Below are 10,865 nucleotides of genomic sequence, written 5' to 3' on the forward strand. Positions count from 1 at the left end.
TAATTAGCATGTTCTTGAGGAAAAAGCTGGTATTGATCACTCTATCAGTGTTATTGATTTGTTAACAAAACAACGTGAAGCTTAGGGTTGGGTTGATCTTTTTCTAATTCTTAATTCAGTTCACTTTTGAATATTGAACCTGATGTAAATGTTTTTTTCCACTAGCATCAATTCTTAAAGTGCTTATCCATTGTGTGTTCATGGTTCTGAGGTGCACATTTTAAGAAGGCCCGGAATTCACCTGTCAGTCTGTGTTGAGTTAATCAATTCGCACTCGAGCAGCAACTGGGAATGAATGAGACTACAGATGTGTGAGATTTCTGTTTCTCAGTAGTGGGTAAGCTTTGAAGAAATGCAATCAAGTGGACGAGAATTGGATCGGTCTCAGCTCTATGACTCGCCACACTGCAAATGGCCTAAAGAGACAACCGTGAGGAAAGGACATTATGATCTATTTTCTCTTTCTAACTCTGGGCACGGAAACCAATTGCAGCATACACTTTGCTTTGCTGATATAAAGCAAACTCTGCACAGACCCAGAATTGAATCTGTAAAGCTTTCACGATGGCTCAGACTTCGATAATCATTATCAGAGGTTCCACAGACCCCTTGGTTAATGGTAGGGGTCCATGGTATAAAAAAACAACGGGAACCCCTGCACTAGACAAACTCAATTGTCAAGAAATCAAAAACAAAAAATAACTTGCTTATTCGGTTACGTACCCCGTAACTGGGTGTCTGACCAGCAGAGAAAGAAGAATCCTTTGGAGTCTGGTGGTACCAAACTAAAGGTGTTTATTAGTAAACTACACAATACAATATCAAAAATGCAAATATACATATAAAACAAGTTAGCAGTAATAAACCTAAAAGTGTAGGAATAATAATAATCAATAATAAACAAGTTCTATCGATGTCTAGGGGTAAACGAATTGTCATAGGAAAGTATAGAGTTCAGTTCATAAATGCTGAAGTAGTTATGGTTGTTGTATTGAAATCGTTGGAGAGAGAGAGCGAGAGATTAAGCAACTGCAGTCAGCAAACCTTCCTGTTGCCTTTTGATTCCGTTGCACCGTTGTTGTGGTGGTCGTTCAGCTATCACCCCTCCGTCCTTCAGCTAGACCGTTCCTCTGTGGTGGACTCGTCACTCGGGCACGAGTGGACACACACACCAGTCCCCACCGGCCCTGCTGTAACACTGTGAGCTTTACTGACCGATCTCCTGGTTCGGTCTCCGAAGCCCCCCACATTTCCTGTGGGTTCCAACACTCAGTCAGTGTCCACTGGTGTGTCTGAAGGGTGTCTCTCCAGACCTGTCTTTTATCCCCACTCACGGGGTCTCAGCTATCCATCAACTCTGAATGACCGTGTCCATCAAATCAGGCCACTGCTGCTATCTCCTGAGGAATGTTAACAAGCCAAGTACAGTCCTTGTAGTAGAAGGTAAATAATCCAAGAAGAGTCATAATACAGTAAATCAACAGTCTCTCTCCCCCTCTTATCTGTAGCAAATGTTCTTGCCTGGGCTTTATCTCTCTCTCATGAGCAGCATAACAACAGCAATAGTTCATAGTTCTCGGGGGGGGGGGGGTTGGAAATGGTTAACTCTGCACCCCATTGTCCATCAGGTCTGTTCATCACTCATAACAATTCCAACATAGGTAGCCTTTCAGCCCATTCTCATCCATGTTGGTTCTCACCACTGCAGTCCAGTAAATCCTATTCTCTTTTTCAGTTTCCTATAGCCCTGCAACTCCCCTTTGATTCTTTGGCATTTCTCCACATGTTTGCATTTACCAGTGAATCTATAAGCATACGTCTGGGATGCAGGGGTGAAATTATGTGGGCCATAGGGGGGAGGGGGAACTCACAACACTGCACATAAGGCCTGGATCATATCCAGGTCTCCGGAGTTGTCAGCCAGCAGCACTAACTACTGCACCTGCTTGCCACTGGATTTAACAGGAGTTAAATGAAAACAAATAAAATCAATTGAGGAAAGTTGAAGGAGCACTCCTGTACGGCTCATGGTCCACTGATGCTAACTTGGTCATGCGCTATTGTTGGGAGCTTGGTTGCCAAGGATGGACTTGCATTGAATAGTGATAGTAATTATGAATGTACAACCTTAATTTGATCTGGATTTCTTCAAGAGTTGTCACGCAGTATGCTTCTGGGTGTGATAGTTGCCTACAGTGAACTGATTTGAAGGGTATACTGGTTTATCTTCTCTAGTACTACTGCAGCTACCTTAGTGTGCTGCAAATCAAGTCTTATTGTTGCATCTGGAAGGAAGGAGGATTTCATTTGTGCCACATGAATTAGATCGTAACATCACATCTCAGTCATTGGTCTTAACAGAAGAACTTTGACTTTACTGAAGTGTTTTAAAATTCCTTTACATTTATGTTTTAAAAGCCTTAAATTCAATGAACTTGCTCTCAAAATGGAGCTTGTCAGCATGGATAAAACATGCCATATTTGGTAGAGATTGGCAGGTTTATCTCAAACGTTAAAGGTGATATGATAAATATCGAAGTATTAATGTGTAAATCCATTTGATGAAATGCACTGACTGAAGTAGATTACTTTAAGCAATTTACAGTAAATGGGAGGTTTTTATACATTTAATTATTTTTTAGTCTTTCCTGGCATCTGTTATGTTTTGTAACTCCAGAAACTAATTGAAAGAAAACCATAAAAGCCAGGACATTTGCCACCTTAGTTTTTCTGTCCTCTTTTAGTGAGGGGTGACGTGGTGCCATTCACGTACTTCTTACATATAACCTTAATGAATTACGTACACAAACAAAGAATTCTTAATCAAACAATGCATTTAGAATGTTACTCAAATATTATTAAAATATTAAATTCACTACACTCCTCCCTGATTAGCTATAAATAACAACTCAACATAGAATGCTTCTCTGCATCTCAACTCAAAATATGTAATATATTGTTCTCTCATCATTATATAATATGCACAACTACTACTAATACAAGTACTACATAGATATCCACAACATAGTAAATATTAATTTGTCCTATTCAAGTGTAAAGATTTAATTGCTGTGGAGAATTTCTTGCTCTTGTGCAATAACGTCTTTCCTGATGGGTGGGGGTGGGGGGTGGGGATTGCAGTGGTCACTCTGTTTGGCAGGTGAGGCTTGTGGCTGTGAAACAATTTCAGGCTCTGGGGCCTCCTCTGTGGTGATCACAGGAGTGGTCTCTGGGACTGTAGGAAGTGGTTCTTTGCTCTCTAAGAATTGACTCTGATCAATGTGTCATCTCCACTCTGTTAGAGAGTGGTCTAGTTCTGTCCAAGTACCCACTTTTGATCACCTCTGTAGTCCATCACCAGGACTGCTTGTCCAGGAGTGAAGCATTGAATCTCCTCAGTTTCTCCCAGTTGTTTCTCCTACATATTCACTCTGAGGTTGGATTTGAGGAGATCCAAGCGTGGGCACAAGGGACGACCCAGGAACAGCACAGCTATTGAGTTGTTGGCTGTGGAATGTGCTATGTTGTGATAGGCAAAGAGGAAATCAGCAAGCCCCTGATTCATTGTAGTGTTTTCTGCTGACATTGTGCTCAGCACATTCTTTAGAACCTGGACAAACCTTTCTGCCAAACTATTTCTAGCTAGGTGGTACAGTGCAGATGTAGTATCAAGTCAAGTTTATTGTCATTTAACTATTTATACTGTCAAACAAGACAATATTTCTCCAAACCAGAGTGTAAAGCGCAGTAGTACACATAACACACATAAAACACACAATAACTTAGGAAAGCAAGGATAAAATCTACAGATGAATTGCACATAAATAAACCAAGTAAAGTGCATACATTAAATATTGTAACATACAGAACAGATTAACTGATGAAACTTCAAATGCAGGGACTTCAAAAGCCTAATGGCCTGAGGGAGGAAACTGTTTCCCATCCTGACCGTTCTTGTTTTTATGCATCAGAGTCTCCTGCCTGATGGTAGAAAGTCAAAGAGGATGCTGGATGGTTGGGTGGGATCCTTGAGAATATAAAGAGCTCCCATTAAATGTCCCCGATGGATGGTATGGAGACCCTTATGATTCTCTCAGCAATTCTCACAGTCTTTTGTAGGGGCTTCCAGTCTGATACCCTGCTGCTCCTGTACCAGATGGAGATGCAGCTTGTTAGGACACTCTCAATGGTACTCCTATAAAATTCAGTTAAAATGGTGGTGGTGGTGGGGGGGGGGGGGGGGGTGGGTTCTTGCTTGCCTCTATCTCCTTCGGAAGTGGAGGCGCTGCTGTGTCTTCTTGTTCAGGGAGGTGTTATTAAGGGCTAGGTGAGGTCATCTGTGATGAGAACTCCCAGAAACTTGGTGAACTTAACTGGCTCTCCGGAGAGGGGAGTGGTTCATCTGCACCTGCCTGAAGTCCATAGTGATTTCCTTGGTCTTCTTCATGTTCAGACTTGGGTTGTTCTTCTCACCTCAATCCACCAGCCGCTCCACTTCCTCTCTGTACCTTGACTCATCATCATTGTTATGAGGTCAGCCACTGTTGTGTCATCCGCAAACTTGATGATATGGTTTGAGCTGAAACTGGCAACACAGTCACACATCAGTAGTGTGAACAGCAGTGGGCTGAGCACACAGCCAGTTCTCAGCACAATGGGACTAGAGACACGGACAGACTGTGGCCTTTCTGTTAAGAAGTCCAGGATCCAGTTGCAGAAGGAGGTGTTGAGATCCAGTGAGGAAAGTTTTCCCACCAGTTTCTATGGTATGATGGAGTTAAAAGCCAAACTGAACTCTACGAACAGCAGCCTGACATATGAGACTCCATTTTCCAGGTGGGACAGGACAGAGTGGAGGGCTTAGGCTATTTCATCATTAGTGGATTGATTCAAGTGATAAGCAAACCGGAATGGGTCCAATGTAGCTGGGCATAAGGTGTTAATGCGCTCCATGTCACCGACTAAATGCTCTGGAACACCAGTCCTGGAGAAGAGGCTTCTCAACACATCGACAGTATATGATGCGGTAGTAGAGGCTACTGGGAACACTTCTGGCCACTTTGTAGTTGCATCCACTATTACCACAAGAAATTTGTGTCCATGAATGGTCCGGCAAAATCCACATGAATCCTCTGCCAGAGCACTGAAGGCCATTCCCAGGGATGGAGAGGTGCTGCTCTTGGCATCATCTAGGCATTCTGGCATCCCAAACAGTGCCTGGCAAGCTGTTCAATCTGTTGATCTATCCCAGGCCACCTGACAAAGCTTTGAGCCAACACCTTCATCTTGTCCACGCCTAGATGACCAGCATGTAGCTCCTCCAACACATTAGCTTTTAGCTGGGATAGTACAGCAACTTTAAATCTCCACCTATGGCAACCCCCTTCAAGGGCAAAATCATCCCGGCACTGGTAAAGATAGGGGAACTGGAATTTCTGCTGCACATTCCAGCCATTTTGGGTTGCCATGTAGACCCGAGACAGTGTGGGGTCTTTTCTGCTTTCCTTTGGGATCATCTCTGCTGTAATAGGGAGCCTTTCATTTGGCATTAGGGAGAATATGTCAAGAGGAGTGTCCTCTTTCATAAAGCTTTCAGGTACTCCCTTTCCCAAGGGTAAGTGTGACAATCCATTAGTATTTCCATGATTGGTTGTCCTCTTGAATTCGATCTGGTAATTGTGTCCTCTAGGAAGCAGTGTCTACCTCTGCATTCGTGCCACTGCTGTTAGTGGAACATCCTGCTGTGGATTGAAAATGAATACTAGTGGTTAACAATCAGTAATGAGGGTAAACTCTCTCCCATATTTTACCCCCAGACCAGACTCTTTGTCAATCTGTGCATAATTAATCTCTGCAGCAGTAAGGGCGTGTTATGCAAAGGCTCTGGGGCACTCACTTCCATCACTCATAACGTGACGACTGCACCTATAGCATAAGGCGAGGTGTCACAGGCAAGCTTCCCTGATCTGTAGTGATGAGCTCAAGAGGAGGACCACAGTAGCCAGGTTCAACTGGAACCTGTAATAGTAATTGACAAATCCTAAATAGGACCACAACTGTGACACGTCCTCTTGGCTTTGGGCATCTACCACTGCTTGAATGTTCTCAGTACACTGGTGTAATCCTTGTGCATCAATAATCTGATGACGGTAAGTGATGCTTGGTTTAAATAATTCATCCCAACAATAAGTCGACTATAGCGATAAAGCCCTTTTTGAGTGTTTATGGTGAGAAACACTTTGGACTCTTCTTCCATCTCCATTTTAGGTAGGCTTTAGCTAAGCCCACTTTGCTGAAGTATTTCCCTCCAGAAACGTTTGCAAAGATCTTCTCTATCCTGGGCAGAGGGTATTAATCTACTTTGAGTATTGGGTTGATGATGAACTTAAAATCAGCAGAGATCCTGATAGACCCATCCTTTTTGGCTGCTGGAACCACTGACATTGCCCATGGGCTCCACTCAACTTGGAAAGAACTCTTACAGCCTTCATGAGACTTAGCTCACTGGCTACTTTATCACAGCTGTTGTAAGGAACTGGACAGGCATTATAAAACTTGCTGTGGTATTTTTATTTAATACCATTTTACCCTTGATACGTTTGCGTTTTCCAATGCCATCCTTGGGTACTGCTGTGGTGTCATCCAGTACCTTTCTTAATTCACTTTCAGTTGGTGTTATTACAGGGGATGTGGCATGCAGATTGGTGGGTGGATCTCCAATCAACTCGTAGTTGTCTCAGCCACTCACAGCCCCACAATGCTGACCTTCCCACGTTTTACCACATACAAGTTTTTGGTTGTTGTGTAGAAGTTACAAATGTAATTCCCCCAGGAGTTACCTTCTCTCCAGTTTAAGTTCTTAGTGGGATATTTACAGGCTGTTTAGTCTATTTGAAATGCCCATTTTGTTGAATGACTGAAACAGCCAAGCCAATGTCCAATACCATTTTAATTAATTTGCCATTCACGTCTGATGTAAGCCATATTGCTCGTCTATTTTTAGTTTTCACATTTAAATCTTAAGGCTACATAGTCCTGTTTCATTATCATTATTATCATATTTTTCACAAACACCATGCAGATTAGTGCTGTTTTTGAAACTGTAACTTTTTAGCTTTTCCTCTTCCCTGTGCAGTCTATTTATTTTTCCCTGCCTGGTATGTTTTTTGTATGTGTCCTAGTTTGTTACATTTTCTGCAAGTTTTGCCTGTAAATATGCATTGGTCTGGTGTATGTGAACCCCTGCCACAAAGATTGAAGTTAATAACTCATCAGTTAATAACTCACTGGGGTGATTGATAAGTTCATGTCCTAAGGTAAAAGGAGATAAGTTATTAACTTCAAACTTGCTGCATAATCACTGATGTAACGAGAGCTGTATAACTCATCTCCTTCTACCTTAGGCCACGAACTTATCAATCGCCCATCTGTGGACACTTAATGGAGGTCCAAGATCCGTATGCTCCACGACCGCTGGACTAAGTGTGTAAATGTAGGAGGGGACTATAATGAAAAATAAATGAACTAGGTTTTCTAAAATTGACACCTTCTACCTTAGGCCACAAACTTATCAATCACCCCTCATATTTCAACTGCTCTTTTAAATGTAAGTTGTGCTTCAGTTAAGAGCTGTTTTTGAATGCTGTCTTGTAAGATTCCATAAACTAAACGAACTCTCACTGCATCATTAAACCCATCACTAAGCCGACAATGCTTGGACAATTTCTTCAATTCAGCTCTCTAAGCTGAAATGGACTCCCTTTCTTTTGATTCCACTCATGGAACCTAAAGTGATCTGCAATTAAATGTTTCCAGTTCTAAATATTCCTGCATTATGTTCACGATATCAGTAAAGATAGTTTTGGCTAGTTTGGTTGGAGCTGTTAAACTTCTAAGCAAACTATGCTTTTTTGCCCATTGTACTCAGCAACACTGGCACTCTTTTTCCATCAGCTATTACACTTGCTTCAAACTACTGCTGAATTCATTCAATGTATATCATCCAGCTATCTATTGTGCAACTGAACACACCTATCATCCTGTAGTCAGCCATTTTTGCTCTTTATTCACATTATTATTATTATTATTATTATTATTATTATTATTATTATTATTATTATTATTATTATTATTATTATTATTATTATTATCACCCAGTGCTAACAGTTTATGAACCAGTGGCCATACTCATGGCTTATTTCTGCCTTTTTATTAACTTGAATGTTTCTCTCCCCTTCCAAAGAAAAACATGCTGTTCTTTTTTTAAAATTGAACTTTTCTTTCCCCTTCAGAAGAAAAACATGGTGAACTTTTTTTTTAATTCACCATCTCACTATCCCCTCTAATCCAATAAACACAATGATTGCTGGCAATGAAAACAGCTTTGCAGGTTTCAAGGTTATAGCTTGTAGTCAGCTATTACCAGATAATAAGGAATTAGGAAAACAGGCCATGCTCTCTTCTTGCTGCTGCCTTCAGGAAGAAGGTACAGGAGCCTCAGGACCCACACCATCATGTTCAGGAACAGCTATCACCCTCAACCATCTGACTCTTGAACCAAGGTGGAAAATTTCACACAACCTCACTCGCCCCAGCACTGATCTGTTCCCACAACCTAAGGGCTCACTTTGAAGGACTCCTCATCTCCCACTCTTGATATTTATTGCTTATGTACTTTTTTTTGTATTTACATAGTTTGTTGTCTTTTCCTTGTCCATCCTGTTGGGTGCAGTCTTTCATTACTTCTATTATGTTTTTTGGATTTACTGAGTAAGCCCTCCAGAAAACAAATCCTCACAGTTGCAAATGGTGACGTATCTACTTCGATAGTACCTTGAACTTTGAACACAGAGGAAAGCAAGGCTGAAAACAGAGTAGGCGAATCCTGACTCTCAAGTAACAAGATTATATTCAAATTATTAAGATTGATATGGGCATTTAATAATGATGTTCCACACTGAACATCAATATAAGTTGGAGATGATGGTTATTTTTCAATATGCTCAAGAGGCTGTATGAAGTTGGTTTAAAAAGTTTATCTAATACTAATAATCTGATTGCCCAATGAAAAGCATCAATTCAGTAGCCTGTACCAGTGGGCAGGAAGAGAATTACCTCAATGGTTAGTGGAGGTCACAATCAGGTAACGACATGTCTTTTCTTGGTCACTGCTGGTCCACTGTAAGTAAATGGTTTCACTCATTCGTGCCTGATATCAGCCACAGACAAACTGAGACTGGGAAATGAGGTATGCTCAGATATCATACTCTTCCAAGAACTCAATCTGGAATGCTGATAGATTTCCTCATTAATAATAACTGTCTCGCCTTGCTTTGTGTCATATTCAGCGAGGCTGTTGATCTTAAGTGTGGGTCCTCACTTTCATGAAGGGTGTACTGATTCTCTGCGGCTCACCAGATAAACGGCACAACCTGGAGAGTCGTGGGCTCTGTCAGTCATGTGGTAACAGATCACCTTCGAGAGAAAGCTGAAAAGACATTCCCCATTATTATCCATTGACCGTTCATGGACAGTAAATCTGCAAGACTTTTGGATTGCCTTTTAATGTCCAGGCCGACAAGATAGGCACATGGATATCTTGTTTCAGCATGAGTGCGTTAATGGGAGAGCATAATTTTTTAGAGTTTGTCTCAGCGAATGGGCAGTTTTAAATTATCAACCTAAAGGACATCAGTGACAGGGTTGAAAATATCATGTAATTCAGACTTTCTTTATATTACACTGACACACCTGTTCGCTGCCAAACTTAGAAAGTTACATTTTTTTAAGACCATAAGACATAAGAGCAGAATTAGGCCATTCAGCCCATCAACTCTGCTCTGCCATTTCATCATGGCTGATCCATTTCCCTCTCAACCCCATTCTCCTGCTTTCTCCCCATAGCATTTCATGTCCTGATTAATCAAGAACCCCTCAATTTCTGACTTAAATACATGAATGCCGTAGCCTCCACAGCCACCTGCGGCAATGAATTCCACAAACTCACCACCCTCTGGCTAAAGAAATTCCTCCACATCTCCGTCTCTCTATTCTGAGGCTGCGCCCTCACCATAGGAAACACCTTCTCCACTTCCACTCAATCTAGACCTTTCGATATGTTTCAGTGAAATCCTCCCTCATTTTACTAAATTCAAGCAAGTAAAGACTCAGAGCCCTCAATCAATGATAAGCTTTTCATTCCTGGAATCATTCTCATGAACCTCCTCTGAACCGTCTCCAATGTCACCTCATCCTTTCTTTAATAAGGGGCCCAAAAGTGCTCACAATAATGCAGGTGAGGCCTCAACAGGCCTTATGAAGCCTCAGCACTACATCCTTGCTTTTATATTCCAGTCCTCTCAAAATGAATGCTGATGTTGCATTTGCCTTCCTTACCACTGGCCCAACCTACAAATTAATCTTCAATGAATCCTGCAAAAAGATTCACAGGTCCCTTGGCACCTCAGATTTTTGAATTTCATCCCTATTTAGAAAATACTCAATGCTTTTTCACTTCTTCAAACAAAGTGCATGACCATACATTTCCCGATACGGTTTTCCACCTGTCACTTCTTTGTCCATTCTCCTAATCTGTCTAAGTCCTTCTGCAGCCTCTCTACTTCATCAACACTATCTGCCCTTCCACCTAGCTTCATATCTCCCACAAACTTGGCCACAAAGCTATCAGTTCTATCATCTAAATCATTGATATACATTATAAATAGAGGTAGTCCCAGCAAAAACCTTGTGGAATATCACTAGTCACCAGCAGCCAATCAGAAAAGGCTCCTTTTTGCCTCCTGCCAATCAACCGATGCTCTATCTACGTCAGTATTTTTCCTGCAATACCATGGGCTCTTAACTTG

This window comes from Hemitrygon akajei, chromosome 3 (genome assembly GCF_048418815.1).
Source record: "Hemitrygon akajei chromosome 3, sHemAka1.3, whole genome shotgun sequence".
Classification (NCBI taxonomy): domain Eukaryota; kingdom Metazoa; phylum Chordata; class Chondrichthyes; order Myliobatiformes; family Dasyatidae; genus Hemitrygon; species Hemitrygon akajei.